Here is a 26,597-nt window from a genome sequence, read left to right as displayed (position 1 = left end):
AAAAAGCCCCAACCAGAGCTTGCTTTTGAGACCAGGAAAGGGGTGGCCTTTTAAGACAAAGCTATGAGGCCAAATGCTGGTGAGGTTGTGGAGAGACTGGGCCTCTCACATCCTGGCAATTACTTTGGCACCTTCTTGAAAAGCTAAACACATGCTTACATACGACCCAGCCACACTCTTAAACATTTCTCTCAGGAAAATAAAGAAACATGTCCACACAAAATCCTGTGCTCAATAGTTTATAGCAGTTTGATTTGTGATAAGCAGAAAACTGGTAGCAGTCAAATGCCCCTCAATAGGAAAATGATTAAACCTTACACTGCTTGACCGTAAAGATGAATGAACTATGGGTAGACACATCGACTTGGTGGATCTCAAGGGCACATCCCAAGTCAGCGACCCCAAAAGGTCACATGCTGTGTGATTCCCTGTATGTAACGTTCTCCAAATGACAAAAGTACAAGGAGGAGAGAGGATTAGTGGTGCGGAGGGATGTGGGCATGATAGGCGGGGAGCATGAGGGGGTCCGTGTTATGGGATATTTATGACCTTGATGGTGGTGGAGGCTATGTGAGTCCACACATGTGATGCAATGACTTAGAACCTCACCCTTGGTGCCCATGCCCAATTCCTGGGTTTGATATTGTGCTGCAATTACGGAATATGGAACCACTGGGGAAACTGGGTGAACAGTTCATGGGACCTCTTACTACTACCTCTGCAACTTCCTGCTTCAAAATATAAAAGATTTGTTAAAGAAAATGGGGAGAGATTACATCTTTTGATAGTTATTTTATTTATTTATTTATCTATTTATTTTTGGCTGTGGTGGGTCTTCGTTGCTGTGCGTGGGCTTTCTCTATTTGCAGAGAGCGGGGGCTACTCTTCGTTGCGGTGCACGGGCTTCTCATTGCGGTGGCTTCTCTTGTTGTGGATCACGGGCTCTAGGTGCGCGGACTTCAGTTGTTGTGGCTCGTGGGCTCTGGAGTGCAGGCTCAGTAGTTGTGGCGCACAGCCTTAGCTGCTCCGCGGCATGTGGGATCTTCCCGGACCAGGGCTCAAACCTGTGTCCCCTGCATTGGCAGGCGGATTCTTAACCGTTGCGCCACCAGGGAAGTCCCGAGATTACATGTTAGTATCAAACCACATTCACCTCAAACACGGGAAGCATGTGCACCCTTATTCTTGGGTTGTACAGTCTTGCTGCCTTTCAAGGTCATTCGAAGTCCACCCTCGGTTCGAGGTCTTGGCCACAGCTCTTGAGGCCGGTCACTGTGCATGCAACTGTCGTGCAGGTGTTACTTAGCACGTGGGAACAGCCGACACCTGTGCTGTACAGAGGCAGCGACCAGGGAGACTGTGACCCTGACTTTCTACAGAAAAACCATCGGGCAAGGAAGAAAAAGCAGCCCTTAGATTACAACTAAGGTAATCCCTTAGTTGTCTTAAATTCTGGACAAACAGATATTACTCCGCCTAGAAATGCAGCCTCTTGGAAAGATATATAGGCATAAAAGGTATGTTTATATAAAACAGCTATAATTTAGAAAGAAGCTAGCAATCTTAGCAGACTTGTGCATTCTTTCAAGCTTGGAAAATTCATAATTAGCATCTGGGCTGAGACCACACACCAGCACTTGTGTGTTTAGGATTCAGAAAACGGGCCCTGGACGTTGAGTGCGGGCGCCTCAGCAGGGATGGGGAGGATGAGGTGAGCAGAAACTGGACTGGCTCTCGCTGTGTGAGTTCCCTAGGGTGGCTTAACAAAGCGCCAGCCCGCAGGCTTGTGGCTTCAAAGCACAGACGTGCGTTACCTTACCGTTCTGGGGTCAGGAGTCCACAGTGGACTTCAGCACTGGGCTGAAATCAGCATCCGCAGGCTTCCTTCTGGAGGCTCTAGAAGAGAATCCAGCTCCTTGCAGTTTCAGCTCGGAGAAGCTGCCTGCAGCCCGCGCTCGTGGCCCCGCCCTTCCTCTTCAAAGCCGGCAGCGGTGTGTCGAGTCCTCTCGTGCTGCCATCTCTCTGGTTCTCCCTCTTCTGCCTCCTCTTCCCCATAAGGACCCATGTGATTATGTTGGCCCCAGCCAGATAATCCTGGACAATCTTCCCATCTTGAGGCCAGCTGATTCGCAACCTGTCTCCAGAAGCCTCCTTCCTTTCCCTCTGCCAGGTAGGGCAATATGTTCACAGGTTCTGGGAAGCTTTGGGGGCGTTGTTCTGCTGACCATGCTGGCCTTGCCAGTTAAGGCTGCCCTGGACCTCCGGCTCCACTGGCTCAGGGCCCGCCACCCGAGGTATCTGCTCCCTCAGGGCGTGGCTGCTGTGGGTGGCTGGGTTTGGGTTTCTTTTTATTTCTCGAAAGCGCACACAGAGTTCTCACCACGTGCCCGGCATGGCCTCATGTGCCTTCATCTTCACAGCCCCGGGAAAGGTGAAAGCATCATCCCCATCTTACAGATGAGGACGGTGAGGCTCAGAGAGGGTACCTGGCTTGTTCACGTGGCTGAGCTGGGACTCACACCCGGTGGTCTGGGCCCACCCCCGCGGCCTCTTCTCCTCGCCTGTGAACTCACTGGAAAGGCGGCGGGGGGAGACGTGAAGTGTGTGTCTACCCTGCGATGAGCAGGCCTTGATGGTGTGTCAGCCCCAGATCCCTTTCAACAGCAGAAAGCTGATGGGAAGAGTCGGCCCGGCCCAGCCAAGAGGAGCCCGTGGGGCTGGGTGGGCTGGCTGAGCCAGGAAGGGCAGCTCGCTTGCCTCGCTGCCCATCGCCGAGACCCAGGCCCCCCGTTCCGTGTCCCGGAAGTGTGTCACCGCCTGCCTTCCCCATCCCTTCTGCGGAAGGCCATGCACAGGGGGTCTGCCCGTGGCTGCGCGGCCCAGCTTGGCCCCTGTGGTCCCTCCTGCCCACCTGGAGAGGCCTGTAGTCCGAGGCAGCATTGGGGCTGGAGAACGAGGTGTACTGGCTTTGGAGGGAGCAGGGGCTGGACCCTGAGATGTGGTGATTGAGGGGCATTGAGCTGATGTCCGCCTCGGGGTGCGTGCAGCCCCGAGACAGGCGTTGCGGGACCGGCAGGTGGTGTCAGACGGCTTTTCCCTTTGCCGTTCCTGGGCTGAGGATAAGGCGGGGCGTGGTGGGGAGATGCCTGGAGGGGCCGGAAAGGGCGCCTGGGAAGGGTGTTCGGGGGCCTGGGGGACAAAGTTGAGATGGGGACCCAAGGGGCAGGTGGGGTCCTGCAGGAGAAAGGGGCCGGGCCCTGGGCTGGGAGGGGAAAGGCCCTGCTCCGGGTGGTGAGCGAGGGGCCCCCGGTGTGGAGCCTCTGCTCCCCCGGGCTGTCCCCTGGGGAGTGGCCTCTGCACTCTCAGATGCACCAGTGCCCGCCGCTGTGTCGGGTGGGTCTTCCATGTGCATGGGCGGGTGTGCAAGGGACTGGGCTCTAGCCAAGGCCGGCGGGTTTCGTGCTGAGGGGCCCCTGGGTGGGTGAGAGCACAGGGTCGCCAGGCGGAAGCAGGGGTCTTTCTTACCCTCCCACCAGCTGGGTCTGCTCTGGCCCCGCCCTCGTGGAGCTGGTTCCCCCCAAGGCGGCAGGGCTGCCTGTGCAGGAGCCTCCGGAGAAACAGTATCCACGTAAATGCTTCAGGGCTGCCCTGCGGGGCCCACCCAGGTCAGCAGCTGAGAACGTGCAGCTTCCCTGGAAGGACAAGTCACCCCATTCCTGCAGGCGAGGCCGCTGGGTGCTGCTGAGTGGAGCCGGGTGCGCTCACGTCTGGCGGAGGAATCTTCCCAGCCAGGACGGCAGGGGCCCACATCGTCTCCTTGATGCCCATGGGGAAGGACCTTCTCACTGCTTCTGGAGATGCTGCCAGAGAAGCTCGCGGCACCCACAGTGAGGACCTTGACCGAGGCGGGCGGTCAGCCTCAGGAGGACTCGCGGGGAGAGAAGTGCCACATCCTCACGGACGATGCCGAGACCCAGCGGGCGATTCACAGCCGCGTCGCCGCTGACGTAGGGCCCGCTCTGTCTCCTGTGCCGTGAACACCCTCTTTGCGGGGACTCAGCCCTGACCTCGGCCTCATCTACCAGGGTCTGGAAGCTTCTTCCCTCTGCTCGTGACAACTGCACAGACAGATGAGGACGCGGGGCTGAGCTTGGCTCCAGCCTCCTTCCCGCTGGAGCTCCCGTCCAGGCCTGCGTGGGGACGTGGGCCCTGCCTTATGGGCGTCCTCGTAGGATTCGCCCTCCAAACTGGTTCGGGCTGTGGACCGCACCCGACACACGCGATCCTGGGGCTGCGAACACACACAACCGGTCCACTCTGTGGGGCACCGGGACCAATGGGCGTGTGGTCCCAGAGCGTCACCCCTGAGGGGGTCCCCCGGCACCCCACCCTGCCTCTGCACTGCCCCACAGGGCTCAGGAGCCCAGAACTGGGTAGCCCTTGCTCAAGGCCACGTGCGTGCTGGGTCTGGGCTCCGGCCTCCTGGAGATCTGCTTCAAAATGTGTGTGGGAGTCTCCCCGAGAAGGGAGCTGGGGCAGCTCTGCCGGGAGCCGGCGGGGGGACCACGGACACCGCGGAGCCATTCGGCCCTCTGTGCGTGTTCCCAGGAAGCTTGGACGCAGGCCAGTCCCCAACGGGCTGGGACGGGGGCCCGGCTGGGCTGCAGGGGCCCCGGGTCTTGGGGCACAGCCTGTGGGAGCTTGCAGGCCGTAGGGAGGAGCTGGGGTGTCAGTGCCAGGGATGCTGGTCGGGGGATACCAGCCCGGCCATAGGGGGGTCTGTTTACATGTTCAGGACTGGGGTGGGGACGGCGCCGGGGCAGAGAACTCGGGCCTGCCGTGGCCTTCCAGGCTGGAGACAGGCAGGGACGTGGGACAGCCTGAAATGAGCCGGGAGCTCGGGGGGCGCCTGGAGGGCTGAGGCCGGGCTCTCACGCCCTTTGAGAGAGCAGCTGCAGGCCAGTTTGAGGGAAGAAGCTCGGACCCCAAACCTGGGGGACTGCTGGGGACCTTCTTTCCCTCCCACGGGTCCCCAGGGCGCCCCCTTGGCAGGACAACCTGGGGAAGGGGGGCGTGAGCGCCCTGCCCCTGGTCGCTGGAGGGGGGCCCAGGCCTGTGGAGCTGCCCTGGCTGAGGGCCCTCCACTCCTCGCTCACCCCCGTGTGGGGAGCTGCCTGGACAGCCCCTGGAGGGAAATCCAGCCATTTCTGGTAAACCCTTGGAGAGGTTTCCTGCTGCTTTCGAAAATGGGAACTTAGCCAAAAGGAAAATGAAAATGGAATGGCTTAAAACTTAAGCACATCACTTGCTGCCTGTGGGAATTCCCCCGGAAAAGTGGGACACCTGACATGCCATCCTCCCCCTCTGTAGAAGCTTCCCATCTCAGGGTGGGGTCAGAGGTCACAGGGTCGGGTCAGGGAGGAAGCATGTGGGGCGCTGATTCCCTCTGTTCCCAGGTCGTGACTCTCCAGCTGTTGGCAACCCGCCCCCCTCAGTTCATCCTCGGCAGGTGTGCTGCGTGCACGGGGGGGGGGGTGTGACATGTCCCCTTTGAGCTGTCCCAGCGTCACCCAGTTCATCCACTCTCTACAGGGGTGCTCCCACCTGTAAGAGGGATGGACCCCGGGAGCCCGTGGGAAGGACATCTGGGTGTCTGTCCCCTGCTCTGAGGTGGGCTGGCAACCAAGGGGGCTGTCAGAGTGGGGAGGGGCCTGTGGGCGTGAGAACCTAGGCTTCTTCCTGGAAACTGAGGCACGCTGTTCCGGATGCTGAATGCCAGACTTGTGGTGAGTTTATTGTTTATAAAGGTCATTTGATAAGATTGACCTAAAATGTCAAAATGAAAAGTTTAAAAATCCAGATTTTTAAAATAATTTTTTTCTTAATAGTTGCTATTCAGTAATACAAATCACAATTTGTATTTTGTGTTTTGGATATCTTACTGTTTTGAGAAAATTGTTAAAATATGTACAATCATTTTACTTTTTTGAAAATTCATATTTAATTTTTGGTAAAATTAATTTTCTTACATTCTGAATGTCATCGAATTTTATTTTTAGTTCTATAATATTCCTGTCAAAAGTACACAGTTCTAAAAACTCTTTAAGTAACGTAAGAATTAGAAATTTTGCAGAAATGAAAGCAAACAACACTGTTTTATGGACTTTGTTTATGGGATTCGTATGTCCCTATTTTATTATTCACTCGACCTCACCAGGCAACCAACAGAACTGTCAGCCACACGTAACGGGGACCAATTCAGTCACCTTTGCTATTTTGCCACCTTTCAGTAATATACAAACCACACATTTACACGTATTTTTCAGTGCTGTCATATGAGGTACACTTGTCAAGGTAGGAAGATGGACATATTACAGTATAATTTGATAGGTTGATTTTTAACTTCCACATAAATACTTAGAATATGCTTTGTAGCCTCTAACTGTCCTGGCAGACCTGCTCCGTGGCCGTCCTTGGGCTAATTATTGTCCTGACCCTTAACCTCCCCCCAAAATCAGGGAGGCCTGCAGGATGGTGACCGTGAACTTGGGTCCTCACCACACGGGGTCTGCCAGAGCGTCCGGCACACAGCAAGGCCCTCATACATGTGTGGGACTAGGCGGTGGCCTTTGGGATCCTCCTATACTTTGCTCGTTCCTCCCCAAGAAGCACTGGCCACAGTTACAGCAGGCGGCCACGCCAGCGCGCGCGCACGTGCACTGTGTGTGCGCAGATGGTCCCACGTGTCCCAGGAATTTACCCGGCTTTGGAGCTGACAGTGTTAAGTCTGATTAAGGGCCTGCACCCTGAGCACCGGGCAGGTGTTCTCCTCCCCAGGTGACTGACTCTGAGGAGGCAGCGCGGAAGTGGCCACATTTGCATCACGAAGCCGGGCTGGGTAGTGACAGCCGCCCAGCCACCAGGAGGAGAAGCTGAGACCGAGAAAAGGGGCTTCCCGGGATTCAAAACGGGACCTCAGAATGGCAAGCCGGTCTTCGGAGACTCATTGTCCTTGGTCAAAAATAGCAAAGCCATCTGAGATGATCCCAACCCCCAGCGGAGGAGCGGGGCCAGACTGCCCACGGGGGTGGCAGCGGCCTTGTTGACTGGGTAACAGACACCGTTAGAAGCACTTTATCATCACTCCTCCTCCCTGGCCTTCCCTCCTGCTTCACTCCCCCCTCCTTTCCACACGTGGCTAGTGGAGGCCTGGAGCCTTCCACAGGGAACCACGGCACAGAGGGGGCAGGAGTGGGCTCAGCAAAGCACTGGCACCAAAGCCCGCGGGTCTGTGGGAGGTTCTGCGGACCCTGGTCCCCTGGATGCATCTGCAGTCTCCGGGGCTGGGGGCCAGGGTCTATCCTGGTTGGAGGGTCTCTGAGTAGAAAGAATGCTCGGAGCGGCCCTGTGGGCTCCTCCCGGGCCTGGCAGAGAGTCTGGCCGTGGCCTCCACGTTCAGCCCCTGGAGTAGATGTGGACAGTCAGGCCAGTGGTGCTCTGGGTGCTGCTGGACCGCACGAGCCTGATAAGGAAACCTCTGCCAGTTACAGAAGGGTGGCCTGGCCTGAGAACCTAGGGGTTCGTGGGGAACTTAACGGCGCCTTCCTCTGCCCTTTCGCTCCCCCTCCTTCTCTCCACCTCTGTGCCCAGGGGCCTGGTTGCTGGGCCTCACTGCCCTTCTCCCAGTGGGTCAGCGGCAGCACGAGGAGGTGGGGTGCCATCTGTGATGATTGCAGAGTCCCAGCGTGGGGGTGGGCAGGCCGGGCCGAGAGGTGCAGCCCCTCCACACCTACCTGGAGGCACCAGTCGGCACCCCGGCCTCCGCTCCCTTCGCCAATGGGCCCCGGGGGCCGGCATCTGGCTCCGCCTTTCCATTACTTCTGTCTGTGTTTGCGCCATCTCTTGGGTAACTGAGCTTACCCATGAATTAATGATGGAATTTGTATTTGTGCATTGTAAATGTTGTAACTTTAGAACCAGTTGCATAAAATATGAGAGACGTATTTATAACGGAGCTTGTGTATTACCATAAGAGTTTCATCGGGAGAAATAGGTTTAAGCATTATCATCATGAAAAAAAGTATTTCATTTCTCCTTATTTACAGTGCACAGTTCATTGGTTTTTTTTTTTTTTTTTTTTAAAGGGAGAAATAAAACGAGTCCACGCTGAAAATGCAGAATGAATTCAGATCCGTTTACCTCTCAAGACATATTGTGGACAAAAAGAAAAACAAAGCTGGTGAACTGTGGGACGACATCTCTGAAGAATCCCAGCATCACTTGAGCCGGTGCAAAGTAAGTAAGTAAGGAGCGAAATGTTGTCATGTTTATTTATAGCTCAAGGGGTCAAGTCATACATTTGAAAACTGTTCTTATGGGTTTTGTGAAGCTGATTGATAAAGTGTGTAGGATGGAAACTGCTTTACCCGCAGGTCGGCGCTCTGACCTCTGAGGGCTCCGCTCCAGAGCCGGAGGCCTGGCCCGTGCGCTCCACGCAGACCTGCCCCCATTCAGCCACGGCCACTGGCCCAGGCCTATCGTAGAAACAGGGACTCCTGCCAAAATGAGCAAGTGCTGAGAAGAGAGAAGGCAGAGCCGGCTGTGACCGAGGCCCCTGCCTGACATGCCTGCTCCCTGATTCAGTCACCTCCTGTGACATGAGGCCCTTCCCCTGCCACACGCAGCGCACGTGTTGCTTCCAAAGGGTAATGAACGAGTAGCACACACCGAGTGAGGAGAAGCTGAGACCGAGAAAAGGGGGTTCCCAGGATTCAAAACAGGGATTCTCCTCCTTCCTTCTCTTTTACCTGTTTCCCCAGAAGCCAATAGACGTAAGGTCCCGCAAAGCTTAGTGATTCGGCCTTCGTGGAGCTGTTTTCTAGCAATTCTGCCCGTGCGGCAGTGGCTCTGTCGTGACCGTCAGCTCTTCCCTGGTGATATCGAGCACCCTCTGAAAAGATACAGGCGTGGACAAGCACACACCCGTGGTCCTTTGAAATATTCCAGGCTGCCGTCTGGTCTCTGTACTCGGCTCGCTTTTCTGCTCCATTCAAACCATCCTTATGCCGTGGCTGGGCGAGAAACGTTTAGCGGGAAGGTTATAGTCATAACGTCACGTTTTATGTCCCTCTGCATAATTCCTTTGGCAAAGAAAACCAAGGCCCTTTCATCTTATTATACCTAAATGCATTTTCGTAACAGCTTATTTTCTTGAGCATCTTAATAATTCTTGCAATGGTGCTGGCTCCTTCCGTGATGACGGTAGAAACTGCAGCAGAGGGAATACGGGCAACGCCATCTTTCTTTTTTTTCTATTTTGGCTGATATCACAGAGTCCACAGTTCTGAAAGGAAGAGAGCAAACGCTTTGCAGCTTGGGATCCATCAAAGCGATTGTAAACATCAGCGGGGAACTGGCTCATTGAGGCTTTGGGAGCCCATGTTGTGGGGAGGAAAGGAAGCTGGGCATGGACGAGGGTCCCACATCCCCTAACTGGAGCCTCTTTGCAGGTTGTTTTCTGCTCAAGGCTCAGCGTGATTTGGTGTGAATGAAAATAAGCCTTATTCAAGGGCAAAACCTCCCTAAGTTAGGGGCACGGCCCTCCAATAGCTCGCCTGGTGGGCTGACACCCCTCCCCGACCGTGAGGGGGATGGGCCTGGGCTGCTCTGTGCTCGGATATGGACACGTCTCTGCTGGTCAGACCCCTGCCCAGGACTCGGCCTGACACCCTCGCGGCCCCAGCCCTGTTCAGCCCTGCACTCTCGCTGGTGACCCCTCCATCCTGGGGCCACCACCAACAGGCCAAACCCAGCAGCTCTGGCTGGGGACTGCCTGGTAGGCTTGGCACAGCGGGGCCCTGGGGCACTGCCAGCCTCCACTCTCCAGAGCTCCCTGTGGCGCCCCTCGCGCTCCCCAGCGTGCTGGCCCCTGGCACTGCAGACTGAGGCGAGGCCTGCTTCTACCTGGGACCCACTGAGAATTTAGGGCTCTTCCAGGCGTGCCACCAGCCTCCAGGCCTTCCAGAACAGTCCCTGCCCTGGGCAGCGGCACCTGCACTGTCCTTTCTGTCGGTCTGGGGCCTCCTCTTCCCATGTCCAGTGCCTGGTCTCTCAAAGGGCAGACTCACCGTGGCTGAGGGGTGCTCAAAGCAGGGGCTCCAGAAAGACTGGGAAGACACCGTGGAATAATTGGCTGTTTGATCTTTCGGGAAAAAATGTATCCAAACCTTCTCTGGGGGCAAGATCAGAGCCCCCATCTTAGAGTTTAGTGCGTCTTTAAATTGCATCTGGGGCAGGGGCCGAGTATTGTGAATACTCCCAGAGCTGAGGGCTTCTCAAAGTAATCATCTGACCCTAAACTTACCGCAAGTGTGGATTTGCACATCTGCAGTTCGCTGCACTTCCTAAGAGAAACCCCTGACAGCGTGGCCACCCGAGGCCATCTGGCCACCACTCGGAGAGCGAGTTTATCAGCGAGTGCCAGGACGCAAGGCACCTGCTCTTGACGTGTACCTTGGAACGTCAAAGCCCGCCCAGGTCTCCAGGGCAGGAGATGAGCGGCTCTGGTGAGAGAGCCCAGAGCCAGGGTGGGATCTGGCCCCTGGCCCCTGGATGCCCCAGTAGCTACCGTCCCAAGGGCATGAGTGGACACCCAGGCTCTGCCCCGAAGCACCTGCTCATCGTGGGATTTTCCTTCCTGGCTGTGACCTGGGAGGCTCCCACCTCCCCAGATGTCCCTGTAATTAAAGTGGCCTGCACCCCACCACATGGGCAGCGTCTGGATGCCCTAGCTTCCCATGGCTGCTGTAACAGAGCATCACAAACCGAGGGGCTGAAAGCAACAGAAGGTTATTGTCTCATAGTTTTAGAGGCCAGGAGTCCTAAATCAATGTCTGCAGGGCTGTTCTCCCTCTGAGGCTCTAGGGGAGGGTCCTTCCTGCCTCTTCCAGCTCCTGTGATGGCCAGAATCCTGGACACTCCTTATCTCGCAGCTGCACCCCTCCTATTCCTGCGTCCGTGCCATGGCCTTTCCCTGTGGGTGTGTCTCTTCTCTTCTTACAAGCACACCAGCCATTGGCTTAAGGGGCCAGGCTAATCCAGTACGACCTCATCTTAACTGATTACATCTGCAAAGGCTCTATTTCCAAATGTCACCATCTGGGGGTTCGGTGGACGTGAAATGGGGGACACTAGTCATCTCAGTACACTGGGTGATGTAATCTACAAACTGGCACTTGCCATCTGCCTCTACAAGGATCAAATCATGAGCCGCAGCAGCTGCTGACCTTCAACACCCCCTGAAAGGAGCTCAGGGTGGAGATCAGGAATGAGGCGCTTTGTGCTCTGGGAGAAACTGGCAGAACAGGCCGTCAGATGGTTCAGATATTTTCAGGAGCAGATTTTATGAGCCCAATTCTTGCATCTCGTCATATCTAGAGAAGCACTAAAATCCTTCATCGTGACGTCTGCTCCTCGTGACCAGCAGTAACCTTCACGAGACTAGCAGAAACCTCTGCAAAAAATATGTGCTCGAGTGCATGTACTCCCCCTTCACTAAAATCACATCTATACTGACCTCCCACCCTACCTCTTGGGAGCAGTTCCTCAGAGCTCTCTGAGATGCTGTCTCCCGGGCTGTAGTCCTCATTTTGCCCCAGATAAAAGTTACTCGCAACTCTCACGTTGTGCATTTTTTTTAAGTCGACAGTGACAAGAGCAAGGCCAGAGGGTTTACTTGTGACTGGCTTTGACCTCCACTCTCCTACAAGAGGCTACACACATGGCTTTGTACTGATGTTCCCACACTGGTGGCCGTCTCCCAAGTTCTCATCAGCCTCTGGATTAATGTCGTGCGTGGCTGGAAGCAGATAGGGGACATTCTGCTCCAACAGTAAAGCAGCTGTCACAGGATTTCTAACTCAGTGGGAACCACATTCAAGCACGACCTGTCCTGCTACACGACTCGCTGTAGGAATGGGGGACTCTGGTACTTTTCCATCCAACTCGAAAGTCGCAGTCCCTCTTTTATGGGGGCCCTGAAGGCTCCCTCCAATGTGTGTCTGCTGGACGATTGTTCCGCTTGCCTGTCACGTCAGAGCTGTGTCTCAGCATCAGCTGGCCATGGTCAGGAGCAGAATGTGTACCCGGAATTCAGGGAAGGAACCAGGAATGCGGCAGCTTTGGCAGGACTGATTTTGCGCTGACTTGCATCTTCTTTTTCTAAACATTTTCCCTAAGTGGTAACATCTCATGCTCGGCTCAGTCAACTCAGAGCAAATTGATCTTGAGTCGGGAGCTGTGGAAACGGGTTACCCGCAGAAATGGTTGACCCTAAATCACGGTCTGTGAGGTCGCTCTTGCCACGCAGTTGGAGGGGGGTCTCTCTAAGACATCAGCCTTGAGGGCGACAGGTGTCCCCAGCCTGCATGACACTGGAAAGGGCGGTAGAGGCGGCTCTGTGCCAGCTGACTTGGGGCCAGGCCCGTGGGGCTCAGGGCTGTGTGTTCCCAGGCGCCACCCCACACTCGCTGTCCGGACAGAGCAGAAGCAAAGCTGGACCCAGACTCAGGGTCAACCCTGGAGATGTCAGCTCAGAGCCCCAGGGGAATGTGGGGTGATGCCCAGGGCTGGTGAAGGGTCCATCGGGGGAGGAAGGAGGGGCCCGGTGGGCATGGGGAGAAGGGCAGGGATGGGCCGTGAGCGGTCCCGACGGCCAGCAGGCCTCCCTGTGCTGCCTCTGTGGGGCGCGTCCTGGACACAACATACGTGAGCAGGAAGCCCACACGCCCCAGGGCTCAGAGCCAGCACCAGGCGGGGACTTGGTTCCTTCTCGGGAGAAATCTCTCCAGAGTGGGGATGAGAGGAACACATCGGGGTGTCTCCCTTCTGGACAGTATCCCGGCCACAGAACCTGCCACGATGGAGCCGTCAGGGAGGCGGTTGACCTTGTTAAGTCATCAGACCAGCTGGAGGAAGGGGAACTCTGAGAGCGACAGCGGATCCTCAGAGGGAGGCCCAGCAGCCAGGGTGAGACTGGCGTCACCCCCAGGGTGGCAGGATCTGTGTGGCAGGGTCTTTGCCTGGAGCTGGCCCTCAGTGCGACCATCCAGGAAGACCGTCCAGGAGGCCCCTACATCCTGGGCCACTGGGCCAAGCTTCGCAGGGAAGTGGGCAAGCGTGAGGACAGGCCAGCCTCCTCCTGGGGCCTCCATTCCTGGGGCTGGTGCACAGCCAGACACAGAAACGCAGCTTCTCTCTAAGCGAACTTCACAGACAATGGCAGTGGACTCACCGGAGAGTGAAATGCAGATTCCCAGGCCTGCCTGGCCCCAAACGTCTCAGAGGGCCTCTAAGCCTGTATTTGTGAGCAGCCCCTGGGGACAGGGGTGCAGGGTTGGGCTGGTAGTTATGCCTGCTCTTGCTCGCAGGGTACATCTTTGGGGGGTCCTACTGCAGAGCAGCTCTCTGGGGCACGGCTGCCACACTGACGCTGTGGTGGATGGTGGGCTTTCCGAGGTGGATGGTGGGCTTCCCATGGGCTGAGATGGTTTGGCCCGCCGTGATCCAGCACCCAGAACAGCACCAGTCATGCGAGTAGGATTCAGCGAATATTTGCTGAAGGTATGAGTGAGTCTTTAGGAATGCGCTGCATTTATACTTTTAATTTTGGCAGGAGGGTTGATTCTGCTTTGAAATCTTTGACGAATAACCATTAGTCGCGCCTAACTCCCTCCCAAGGCAGCCCTTCCCTGACTGCGTGTTCCACGTGGTGTCTTTAGTAGCCCCCCCAGGCTCTGGCCATCGCTGGGAACTTGGACCCTCACTCCTTCTCCTCCGAAGTCTCCGTAACTTGGCAATGTCAGACATGGCCCCGTGCGAGCAAAGCAGTGCTTGTTGGCGGGGTGTGTGGATTCTAGAGCAGAAACAGAAACCCGCTCCCCCAGAGGGTGGACACAAAGACCAGCATGTCACGTACCGTAGCGGCTGGCAGGTGCTTTCCCGACAATTAGATTTCTTCAAGGATCTACAAGGTCATGACATCACCGACATTAAAAGAAAGGTCACCAGGGATGCCTGAGAGGCACCGGGGCCAGGCGTGCGGGAAGCAGAGGGTCCCCCGATTAGCTGAGGGGACTCGAGGAAGGGTAGTGAAGAGATGCTGTGAAAAGGGAAGCTCAGACAAAGGGTGGGATTCTGGTGCCGGGACAGCGTGGCCGCACCGCCCGAGCTGGGCCGGGAGCTGGAGGGGAGCGTGAGATGGGGAGGGTGCAGCCAGCTGGAGGAGGAAGCCGGGGGAGCGGCACCCTGAACCCCTCCCGTCCCCGTCTCACACCCCCTGCTGCCCTTGCCCCTTTGGCGGAATCCAGCTGGGGGTCAGAGGGCACCTACGGGGCACAGGGCAGGGTGGACTGAGTGGGTAAAGGAAAACAAACCTCACAAGGATTTACTTTCACCCATCTTGTTTTGTGCCACTCTTTTAGAAGACCGAGTCTCTCCTGTCATTCTCTGAGTGTGTAAAAACCCGTCCAGGTGATCTTTCTAGAATAGACTCAGAAATGTCTATTTCTCCTACTCAAACCTGTTCTTTTTGAGATTCAGTATCTTCATCCCAGGGGGCGTCGATTCCTTTCAAAGCCACAGAAGCAGGGCTCGGGGACCTCGGGCCATCCATTAGTGGGCCTACAGAGGTTTTTTTTTTCCAGACAATAAGTTGCACATTAAACTTCTATGATGAGATATCTTCAAGTGAAACCCAGCTCACTTTGGCCACAGCAGTATCCTGGCCTTGGCTTCATCCCATTTCATATCGCTACACAATTGTAGGCTGATTGCAGATTGCCGGTACTGTTAATGCCAAATTCCAGCCATCAGTAGAAAAAGACTCGCCTGTCAGCTTTCTCTTGCCTGGAGGTAGAGAGACAGCAAGAAAGAGAGTGAGGGGGTGAGAGCCATCCACCTCTGTCCCCAGGTGCTGCCGAATGCGGTTCCAGGTCCTCTTGCAAATTAAAAATCTCTGTGCCCGGTGACTCTAGGTTTCAAGCATTCAAAGTGGATTTTCCCAGCAGGAATATAAGACAAAACTGCCTGATGTGTTTATACTCCACGGGAGGCTCGAGCTTAGCGTACTTAGGAATTGGGACATTCAAGGAACCCACCTTTTTTAGCCTGGAACGTCCTACACCGATCTGGTGATGGGTGGGCAGCTGGACCGGGTGTGGGGATGTCCGTGAGTGAGCACGCTGGCCAGGGGGTGACAGATCTTTTTGTATTCACTGCCAATATCCCGAACTTCACATTAGAGGTGCAGACCAGACTGAGGACTTCTGAGGTCCTTGTGAATCCCAGCACCTGTGGAGGTGGATGTCGCTTGTAATCAGAGTCTCTGCACAGCTGTGGTTACCTTCATAGAAAGAAGGTGTTGATATTTCCAACCCCGAACCAAGTCTTGCATCTTTTCAGTGTTCAACAGAAGGATGGTGGGTATCTGTAAGATGTTATCTTTGGTGGAGGTATCTAGATAGCTCTTTCCCCCAAGTCTGCAGTCAAGGACAGTGTATCGACGATGGTGTATCAGTGTTTTCAGGCCACCATGACAAAGTACCACAACCTGGATTAGTTCTTTCACAGTTCTGGAGGCCAGAAGTTCAAAAATCAAGGTGTCGGCAGGTTAGTTCCTTCTGGAGGCTCAGAGGGAGACTCTGTTCCAGGCTTCTCTCCCAGCTTCTGGTGGTTTCCAGTAATCTTTGATGACCGCTGGCCTGTAGATACAGCCCTCCAGTCGCCACCTCCATCATCACGTGGCCTCTGTGTCCAGACTTTCCTCTTCGTACAGGAGGCCAATCGTTCTACTGGGACCGCCCAAAGCCCATGTGACCGCACCTTGGGACCTAACTTAACACATCTGCAAAGACCCTGTTTCCAAATAAGGGCACATTCACAGGCACAGGAGATTAGGACTCAAACACATCTTTTGGGGGGACATAATTCAACCCAGTGCAATGGTTTAGGCTCAGAACCTGGACCCTGAGATATGGATCAAGCTAGTGAACTGTTAAATGTCTGGTTATTAACTGTGATTCTGGCCTTGGGTGTGAGAACACCAGGCCAGGAATGGTTCCTTTTTGGCCTCAGGTGGGCCTCAGAACCCCTGGGAAGAGGGTGTGAGCATCTGTTGTCGAATCCAGGGATACAGTTGTTATGAGATGCCATCGCCCTGGGCACCATCCATCCTAGAAATATACACAGGCAAAGGTCACAGTCGTGGAAGATTTAAAATTGATGGGACCCTTTTTTCAAGCGTCCACCCACATTTCCTTTAGTTCTGTTTTCCCCCTTGAGTGTAGAACACAGGAAGAATGTGTATTTGTCAGAGAAGGCAGGATTTGTCAGCGTTCTCCAGAGAAACAGAACCAGTGGCATATATAGAGTAGGAGGTTTTTTAAAGGAATGGCTGTGTGATGTTGGGGGTAGGCACGTCTGAAATCTGCAGGGCAGGCTGGAAACTCAGGCAGGATGTGATGCTGCGCTTTTGAGGCGGATTTCTTCTTCTTCAGGAAACCTCAGTTTTTGTTGTTAAGGCTTCATGGATGCGGCGAAGCCCACCTACATTCTCAAGGGTAATCACCTTTCCTTAAAGTCGAATGATTATCAGTGTTAACCGCCTACAAAATCCCTGCACAGCAGCACTTAGATTCGTGTTTGGTGACATAATCGGGCACCGTAGTTACAGACACATAAAGCTGATCATCGCAAGGGCTGACCTGGTGTTAACTATGTTGGCAGGCACGGTGCGGGCAGAGCAGGAAAGGAAGCCACGAGAAAGTGTCTGGGGCTGCAGACCCAGAGACCCCCCCTTGCCCGGGCTCCAGGTCTGCACTCAGATGCCAAAACACAGCCGCGTGCGTGACCCCCTTGGTGAGGATGGCCCATTGGGCCTGTCCCCGGGGAACAACCAGGGGATCTGGGCGAGGGCCAGTGGGGCCTTGGGGTCTCTCCAGGTGTCTGCACAGCGTGGTGGCTGTGCGGTCCTAGGAAGGGGGCGGATCAGCATCTGGTTGGAGACAGAGCACTTCCGCGGAAAGGACCAGCCGAGTCCTTGCTCCTTTGTTTGCCAGGCCTGGTGACCTGGCCTGGGTCACTCTTTCCAAAAAAGGTTTTCTCATCAGTAGAATGGGAATATCACAACAATCCCTAAATAGGCTCTTGTGTATAAAGATGAGTACCACAGGGTTTGCAACATTCACCCTAAGGAACGTTGCAAAGGAGACAGGGGTTAACTGACACTGCGGTCCAGCCCGACGTGTCCTCAGGGCAGCAAGGACGGAGACTGCCCACTGCCCGCCTGCACGAGGCTCCCGGGGGAGGGGGCTCTCAGGGGCCTGTCTCTGCCCGTGAGGAGAAGACCAGGGGCCCTGGGCCCACGCGGACCTGAACCTGTGCATGGTGGTGGGGTGACGGGAGATGAGGGTGCATTCTGTGCTATTTTTGACGTGGGGTGAGACGGAGAAAAAGGCCACCGTGGCCCAGGAACCTGATCGGTCACCAGGTGAGCAGAAAGGTGGAGCAGGGCACTCTGGGTGGGTCCTGCCCACGTGAGACGCCTTCCCCAGAGACCCCTAGTTCCTCCCGAACCTCGCCCACTTGCCGCCTGGTCTTCACACACGGCCCCAAACCCAACCATCCTCTGTGGTCTGAACACCTGCCTCCTCCTACCTGGCCCCCCTGCCCGCCCCCGCCCGCCCATTCTCCACGCTGCCCCGGGGCTCCCGTGGACTTGCTCGCTGGACCGCCTGCCACCAGCTTGGAGTCCTGCGATGGCTTCCGCTGCCCTGAAGATGGAGGGAAGCCCCACACCCCCTGCACCCCCCTGCCCAGCTCGCTCACCAGGGGACAGCCCCTCTGACGTGGGGTGGTCACTTCCTGTCCCGTGCGCCTCCTCCCTTCCCGGTCAGCCCTCCCCTGCAGTTAGAGGACCTCTCCTGTCGTGGGCTGGCTAGGACACCATCCCCTCGTCCCTGTGGCCCCCTGCAGGCAGGGGCACGTATCCCCAATCCCTGGTGCCTAGGGCAGCAGGGGCCTCGGCCCTGAAGCCGGGGAGGAGAGAGTGGGGACAGACACGTCTGCTGGAGAACTTTGATCCAAGCAGAGCGGTGACTCACGATGAAATATCACTGGTCACGGCAGAAGCACCAGGAGGCCCGGCAAAATCGGTTAGAATCATGAATTAATTTATTGATGTTTCTGAATAAGTGGATTGTTGGCAAATGTCAAGCACAGGCTGGTGAGCACAGAGAAAATCTAAAGCCTATTCCTATTTGGGCGTTTGGACACAAGCGTGTCGGAACGTCCAGCATCGGGGGTCCGTCTGTGAGGCCGAGAGGACGGCAGGAGAAGGGACAGCTGCTGACACGCTGTGACCTGGCACGTCCCTCCTGCTCCGCACACAGGGCTTGTCTGGATGCCCTCGCTGTGGAGACAGCCCGACTGCTCGCACGGCACTTCCTCCGCCCTGCCCTGCGCTCTGGAAGCATGACCACCAGGGCTCTTCTGTCCAGCTGGGGAGCCTTCCGCAGCCGCGGCTGCCCTCCTCCTCGCCTCCCTCCCCGGGAGCCCGGCCGCCCACCCCCCGCCCAGGCTCCATCCTCCGGCAGCCCCTCCTGCGGCTGCAGCTCACCTGGTTTCTGCTAACTGCCCCCTCCTCGGCCATGCTTGATCACGCGCTCCTGCCTTCAAATGTTCGCAGGTCCTAGCGGAGATAAAAGGACATTCCTTTAGTGGGATTGCTGGATCATATGATAATTCTATTTTTAGTTTTATAAGGAACCTCCATACTGTTCTCCATAGTGCCTGTATCAATTTACATTCCCACCCACAGTGCAAGAGGGTTCCCTTTTCTCCACACCCTCTTTCAGCATTTGTTGTTTGTAGATTTTTTGATGATGGCCATTCTGACCTGTGTGAGGTGATACCTCATTGTAGTTTTGATTTGCATTTCTCTAATGATTAGTGATGTTGAGCATCCTTTCATGTGTTTGTTGGCAATCTGTATATCTTCTTCGGAGAAATGTCTATTTAGGTCTTCTGCCCATTTTTGGATTGGGTTGTTTGTTTTTTTGATATTGAGCTGCATGAGTTGCTTGTATGTTTTGGAGCATATACCCTGAGAAAACCATAATTCAAAAAGAGTCATGTACCAAAATGTTCATTGCAGCTCTACTTACAATAGCCAGGACATGGAAGCAACCTAAGTATCCATCAACAGGTGAATGGATAAAGAAGATGTGGCACATATATACAATGGGATATTACTCAGCCATAAAAAGAAATGAAACTGAGTTATTTGTAGTGAGGTGGATGGACCTAGAGTCTGTCATACAGAGTGAAGTAAGTCAGAAAGAGAAAAACAAATACCGTATGCTAACACATATTTATGGAATCTAAAAAAAAAAAAAAGAAAGAAAAAACAAATGGTCAGAAGAACCTAGGGGCAAGGCAGTAATAAAGATTCAGACCTACTAGAGAATGGACTTGAGGATACGGGGAGGGGGAAGGGTAAGCTGGGACAAAGTGAGAGAGTGGCATGGACATATATACACTACCAAATGTAAAATAGATAGCTAGTGGGAAGCAGCCACATAGCACAGGGAGATCAGCTTGGTGCTTTGTGACCACCTAGAGGGGTGGGATGGGGAGGGTGGGAGGGAGACGCAAGAGGGAGGAGATATGGGGATATATGTATATGTATAACTGATTCACTTTGTTATAAAGCAGAAACTAACACACCATTGTAAAGCAATTATACTCCAGTAAAGATGTTAAAAAAAAAAAAAAGGACATTCCTTGACCCAAGAAGATGCCTCCCTTCCTGGGGGTTTGACCCCTGCCTTCAGGAGGGATGTGGGTACAGGAGGGGACGCCAGTCAGGCAGCAAAGGTTCCCTGGACAATCCCGGAGGGGCCACCATCAAAGCGACTGCACCCCTGGAGCCAGGAGGAGGGGTGCAGCCACCTGTGGCTCACCCACGCTCATCCCTTCCTCAAAAGGCTCTTGGTTCCTGGGCCTCATTCCACCCCTAACAGACGCACGAGAAGCCATTCATTCTCCAAAAACCAGTTTACAAATGTTCCCCGACTTTTCCCATTAGATTTCAAAACCTTCTTCTGTCAGCCTCCGAAGAAAGGATCATTTCTTATTAATTATCAGGGGACAGAAGGAAAGGACAGGTGAGCCTGGAGTTCTTTAAAAAGCGAAAAGGCTGAATTGAAAAGCGAAAAGGCTGTGTATTTTCTGCCCAGGCTTCATCTCAGTTTGCAGAATGAGAAATAATGAAATCAATTTCATCTAGATTAGCTGAGGCACGTGCCCGGCAGTGTCTCAATTCATTCTGGTTTCAGAGAAAGCAGGGGTTTTGCTGTGTTCCTATTCTCTGGCGTACATATTCCCCTCTGCAAGAATATGCCGTGATCTTCCTAAGATTCCAACAAACCACTGAATCTCTCATGACACACAAGTCTTGTCCTGTTTCCTACGCCACGATCTGAACACAATTACACACAGAAATGCAATCCCTGAGTTGGTTTCTAAATTCACCTTTTGGTTCTCAAGCATCCAACTAATTTTATTCTAATTCTGTGGATGGTTGGAGTTTTGCTGAGCTGCCAGCCTCAGCAGTTCTGTTCATCCTGACTTTGACTCCTGTTTGTATTTCTGGCTCCTGCGGGCACTGGCAGGGAAGAGAGATTTGCAAAAACAAGCCCCTGCCTATTCAGAAAAGGATGTTGGGCTAATTTCACAGGTACAAGTGCGGAAGGCAGGAGCTGCAATTCTGCGGGAAATGTGCCTTATTTGTGATCCCTCCATGTCACTCTGAGGTCAGAGAGCATTGGTTCACCGTTGGGCCCAAGGTCCAAGGAACCCATGTCTCCTCCAGAGACAGCCAGGGCCACCACCCTCCCGTGGTGACTTTCAGGTCTGGGGTCCATCTGGTTGTGCCTACATTTTTGTTTCCTCCCTTAGGAAATCCCAGGTCATGCTTCATTGATAGGAGTCCAAAGTGGGTCACCCACTCTATTTATTTGTGCTGTGTTTCGAGATGAAAGGGAAAGGTGAAGTCTGATTATATTTTCAGGCCATTTGGGGGGTCCTGAGCTTCACAGTAGGCTACCTCAGACCATCTCATTTGACCACTGAAGGCCCCTCTGATTGTCAGGATATTTACTTAGTTGCAAATTCTCCCATGCTGGGCTCATGGCTGGTGTGGGTTACTTTGTGTTTCCTCAGAAAGACAGGTTCACATCCTAACCCCTGATACCTGTCAATGTGACCTTGTTTTAAAATAGGCTTTTTGCAGTTCAAAGTTGTTATCAAGTTAAGATGAGGTCACCCTGGAGTAGGATGGGCTCTAATCCAATGGCTGGTGAATTTATAAGGAGAGAGATTAGAAAACAGACACCCAGAGAAGAAGGCCAAGTGAAGATGGAGGCGGAGGCTGGGGTGATGCAGCCACAAGCCAAGGATGCCAGGAGCCTCCAGGAGCTGGAAGAATCAAGAAAGGCTCCTCCTCCAACACCTGCAAAGAGAGAATGGACCTACAGACTCATGGATTTCAGACTTCCAGCCTCCGGAACTATGAGAGGTTGAGTTTCTGTGGTTTTAAGCTGCCCAGCTTGCGGCGCTTGTTACAGCAGTGCCGAGGCACAGATAAAACTGTCCAGCTCTGTTTCCACCTGACAGGGATGGATTCTGAACAGCCTAAATCCTCTGATCGGCCACTATGCTCTTCCAAACATCAGGGTCTTGGGCAGGAACCCGGAGGAAGCCCCTCCCTCCTACCAGGGGTCCAGTGTGGGACTTGTCCACACTCTGCCCTCAGGAAGCCCACCCAGAAGAGTGGATGAACACGGGGCCACGGGGGTTTTCCAGCTTCCTCATGGCAGCGCCCACCCAAAGCCTGCGGGGGTCCCGGCAGTGTGTTTACAGTCATATACTGGGTACAAGTTGCAAAATACACTTAAGCTGCAGCCTGTTGTTTCTGCTCTTTCTTTCCACTTGCACCTCCCGTGGGTGCTGCTTCGCCCGCCGGTGGAAGGTTGTGCAGGGGCTACAGGCGTGTCTGGGATGTAGCTCGTGGAGGGTGCGTTGGGGGGGCCCTGAGTTTCTGTGTAGTGGCCCTCTACTCGTGGGGTTCAAAGCCACTTCCAGATGGATCCAGTTACTGCTTCCAGGAGCTGGTAAGGAGCAGAGCCTGATTCACTCCAAGGTTGACAGCCATGCTAGGAGTCTTCACACTGCCCTAGATGGCCTGTCTTCTGCCCGGCCAGCCCTCACCAGGCCTTAGACATTTTAGCCAAGAGACCAGTAGTTTATGGCCAGTGGTGGACACCATCACCCTTCCCTGCCCCCATTGTCCCCCTATGTGCTGCTCTAGCTCCCGATGGATGCCTGCATTTGCTCCTGAGGTCATTTCAGCCCATCTGCAGAGGTGTGTCATCACCTCCCGGTGATTTGTCCTAAAATGTTGAGGTGGAAAAGATGGCATGCAACTCTTGATACCCAGCGATAACTGCACGTCTACAAGCTAAAGGGCTGCCAGCTCAGAGTCTTCTGTTGCTACCCTAGAGAACTCAACATAATCAGAAACCCGTATAGTTCCAACCTGAAAGAAACTCAATAGATACTTTTCCAGGTTTGACCACCATCTTAAAAAAATGGCATAACGTTACTGACATTGAGATACAAAGAAAGAAATCTTTCTAAACATCAGTAATAATAATGTAAACATTTCACTGAGCTGTGCTAGAATAAAGACCATCTTCTCCCTAGAAAACGACCCCACAAAATTGCCATTCGAAGAAGCAATCAGAGAACGTGCCGCCAGAAAAAGCAGATTATAGGGGGCTGTTAATTAATAAAAAAGTTATGCTTTTTCGTGGATTTTGTGATGTTGGCGGCCTTCCCAGCACTTGTAAATTTAAAATGTGTTGTGATTTCTTTTTCTTCATGTTTACTTTATTGCCCTGTTTTGCATTTACTTCTTAAAGAGACCTCTCAGCTTCAGGCCCCAAGCCCTCTGCGTTTCCCCAGCCAGTTTATCCGGGGTGCGCGAGCGCCCTCTGTGCTCCCCATCCGGATGGCCCATCACCGGCAGGTCAGGGCTCGCCCTTCTCTGGTTGGACTGAGCCAGGGTTTCGTGCTCCCTCAGATCTCACTGGGCCCCGTTCCTCAGCCCCTCTTCCTGTGCTCTCAGACTCTGGAGGAGGCGTGGAGGGCTCCGGGGAGGGCTGCGATCTGCCCCTCACCCATGTGTCCACTGCCACCCCCCTGGCAAAGGCTGGCACTTGGCCAGCTCAGGTCATCTGGTCAACCATCTCGACCCCCCCCCCCCCCCCCGCCCAGCCCCCTCTGCTGGCACCTGGGAGTGTCCGGTCCTCAGGCAGGCATGGAAGACCGCCCCAGAGTTCAGGACCTCCTCCGTGACAAGGCTGGTCACCCCGGTGTCCTCTGCCTTGTGACCTCCCACTCCGAGAGCTTTGTCTCTTTCTGGATCAGCTCCACACTCCCGGCCACCCCTGCATGACGCGAGGACCCACTGGACCTCAGAGGTGCCACCTGCAGATACTTCATGCTCAGACCAAGCCTCCGAGCTTTCGACCCCCAGGTACTGCCTCTCTGTCCTGGGAGGCTGGGGTCCCTCCAGGCCCTTAGCAGAGAGTGTGGGAGCAGACAGCCTGTGGGAGCAGCGTCCAGGGCTGGGCAGACCCAAGTTCAGACTTAGATTTTACCATCGACTGTGGGAAACGACCAGATTCTTTGACCTGTTAAATCTCTCTCTCCCTTAAAAATGGAGATAAAATACTTCCTCACAGAATGTTGTGAGGACACCTGAGGTGACAGTGCAAAGCACGAGGCCCAGGGCCTGCTGCGCACGGCTGAGCTTGTTAACACTAGTGCGTGTGTGCTCATTTTTTCTTGATAAACTGAAGTTTTGAAATAGGCAAGTCACACCACCTTTATTGTTCCCTCATTTTGCCCTTAATTCTTGGGAAGCTCTCCCCATCCTCCCAGCCAACTCCCCGGGTGCCAGCGGTGACGCAGAAAAAGACCTCTCTCCTCAGCACCCTCAACCCGTAAATCACTCTGTCCTTTTCCAGAAAAGGCCTCCGTGCACCCTGCACTCCCAAGGAGCCTTAAGTCAGCGGCACCTGTTCAGTGTCTGGAGCAGCACTGGCCCTCGGATGCCCGGGCATTTTCACACCCGCTCACACTGACCAGGACAGGATTTGTGAAGCTGGATGGAAGCCAGGTCAGGCAGAGAAATCTCAGGTCTGGGCTTCACCTTAGCAGTCACTGAATTCAGGAAAATAGAAGCACTTTAGCCTCATGCAAATGGATTTATTTCAAACTGCCCCTTTGGAGGCCTGCAGCTGCACCTTGAGACTCCTCCGTGAACATTTCAAGGGGGGAAGACGGCTCCAGGGGTGCAGGGGGAGGCGGAAGGAAGGGGGCTCTGCTGAGAGCAGCAGCCCGAGGCCCAGGGTGCTGTCGCATCCACGGGCCGCCGGCCGCCCGATCCCACGGCAGAGAACAGAAGGCAGGGCCCGTCGGGGGTGCCGGAGGTCGGCCACACGTGTCCCGATGCCGCACTCCACCCGCTGGAGGCATGAAGTGAGCCGCGGCCGGAGTACTTACACCATAGACACTGGCAAACCCTGAAAGCCAGCCTCCCCGCGCCCAGCCCAGCGGGTGGTGGGCATTGACCAGCGTGACACTGGGCAGTCACCTGCCCCACCCAGCACTTGCCCGACACGTCTGACAGCCTTTTCCTAACAGAGAATACGGTGCTGACGCCCTCTCGGCATCGCCTGCCTCTGCTCTGTGACGGAGACGTGTGATTTCCACCTGAGGTCGCTTCTCCCCCAAGGAGGCGAGCAGGAAGGCTCCGAGGATGTGCAGACAAAGACCGCCCCTTCCCGTCATGGGGCTTTGCACCTCTAAGGCGAGGGCTGCCCGAGCTGAGCCCCGGGCCAGCTCCACTGGAGACCCCTCTGTGCTGAGGACGGAGCGGGGACACAGGCGTGCACGTGGAAAAGGAGCTCGCTGGTTGTCACAGCAGGGAGACAGTATTTTTCTGCCCTGACCAGGGTTTCTTCACCTGCCCATCTGTGGGCTCCCTGGCCCTAGTAGGGGGCACCCCCCCTGCAGCCCTCAGCCCCCATCGCCCGAGAGCTTGGGTGCTGCCTGCAGGACTGACCTGTCTACCTCATGGGTCTGATCCCACCCTGAGGTCGTCCACTCCTGCGGGAGTATTTCAGGTCTAAACTCTGCTCTTCTCTGCTGGGATTCCCTACCCCGTGCCTTCCTGTAAGGCGTTTGCAGACCTGAGCGAGTGACGCTGGAAGGTCCCGGCTTCACATCTGCTGCACCCCTGGGACCACTTCTCTCCCTGGAGGAGAAAGCGCCCGGGTCTCTCGGATTGTGTTCGGTGGCAGCACAGCAAGCTCAGTCCCTCCCTGCAGCTGGTCCCGCCCTCAGTGTCCCCTCGTCCCCCTGCGATTCCCCAGGGAGTTCTGCGGCCTGGGCACAGTGAGGGTGGAAAGGCAAGCCCTGACTGATACTGGCTGAGGGCCAGGGGTCAGGCTGGCACCCGAGGTTGGTGAGGTGGGTGCGTGACGCGGCCTCGTTCTCTGGCACAAGCCTGAGCTGGCGTGTGTGCCACTGGGCACCGGGGAGAAGCCAGGGGCGAGGGTGGGAGTAATGGCTGCGTGTGAGGGCGTCACTCAAGGGCCCGGCCCAGGGGGGCCCGACAAATGGGGGGGGCGCACGTGGGATGTTTACTTCAACACGAGGAGGCTCTAATGGCAAGTGTGAGCCAGTGAGAACCCCGGGTTCCAGCCCTTGGAACAGTAAGGCCTTTGCTCTTGGAGGAATCTGGGAAGGAGGGAAGGAAGTGGGCTTTCCTTACCCTGCAAGTGTTTAGATGTCGGGAGCAGGAGTAATCAGCCTAAAATCACCGTTGACCCCTCCTCTCCAAGTCCTGGAAGCGATTTCAGGAGGTGCTTTGCAAAGCTGAGAGCTGAGGATGGTTCCCTGCAGCCGCTTGGCGGGTCCGTTGTGCGCCCTGTGGCCTCTGTCATGCGGTGACACACACACGTCCTGAGTTCAAATCCCAGCTCTACTGTTTTCTAGCTCTTAAATCCCCGGCAGGGTAACCACACTCTGCCTCAGTTTGTCCGCCTGTAAATAGGGGAGAATGGTGACCACTACTTCGTGGGGCTTCTGTGCGTTTCAGATAAGTTGACGCCTGTGATACTAGCATGTAAGCATTGCATAAGTTTTGGCTTTGTCACTGCCACCGTAGCCTGGCAATCCAGGCACGTGGTCGGTGTGGCAGCTCCTGCGGCCCCGAGACGGGGAGTATGGACACAGTCCCTTGGGGGATGCTTCGGCAGAGACTGAGGGTGTTCACCCCACGGGCCTCACATCACGGAGGAGGCTGGTTGGGACAGAGACACCTTTCAGTTTATATAATTCCAATTTTTTTCCCACATCAAGCCATTGGGGCATCAATTTACAAGCTCATTGAAACTTAGCTGACCACT

The 26,597-nt window shown here is 54.9% G+C and overlaps 1 long non-coding RNA gene across 1 annotated transcript in view; it reads left to right on the top strand.

Annotated features, from left to right (window-relative positions):
* LOC132350896 (uncharacterized) overlaps positions 1-26,597 on the top strand; it is a 476,060-nt gene that overhangs the window by 426,746 nt on the left and 22,717 nt on the right. The window contains exon 4 of the long non-coding RNA XR_009498040.1: positions 8,145-8,295. This is a non-coding gene — a long non-coding RNA (uncharacterized LOC132350896). The remainder of the gene's footprint in view (positions 1-8,144; positions 8,296-26,597) is intronic.

Source organism: Balaenoptera ricei, chromosome 16 (assembly GCF_028023285.1).
Source record: "Balaenoptera ricei isolate mBalRic1 chromosome 16, mBalRic1.hap2, whole genome shotgun sequence".
Taxonomy (NCBI): domain Eukaryota; kingdom Metazoa; phylum Chordata; class Mammalia; order Artiodactyla; family Balaenopteridae; genus Balaenoptera; species Balaenoptera ricei.
This window is presented reverse-complemented; position numbering and strand designations above follow the sequence as displayed.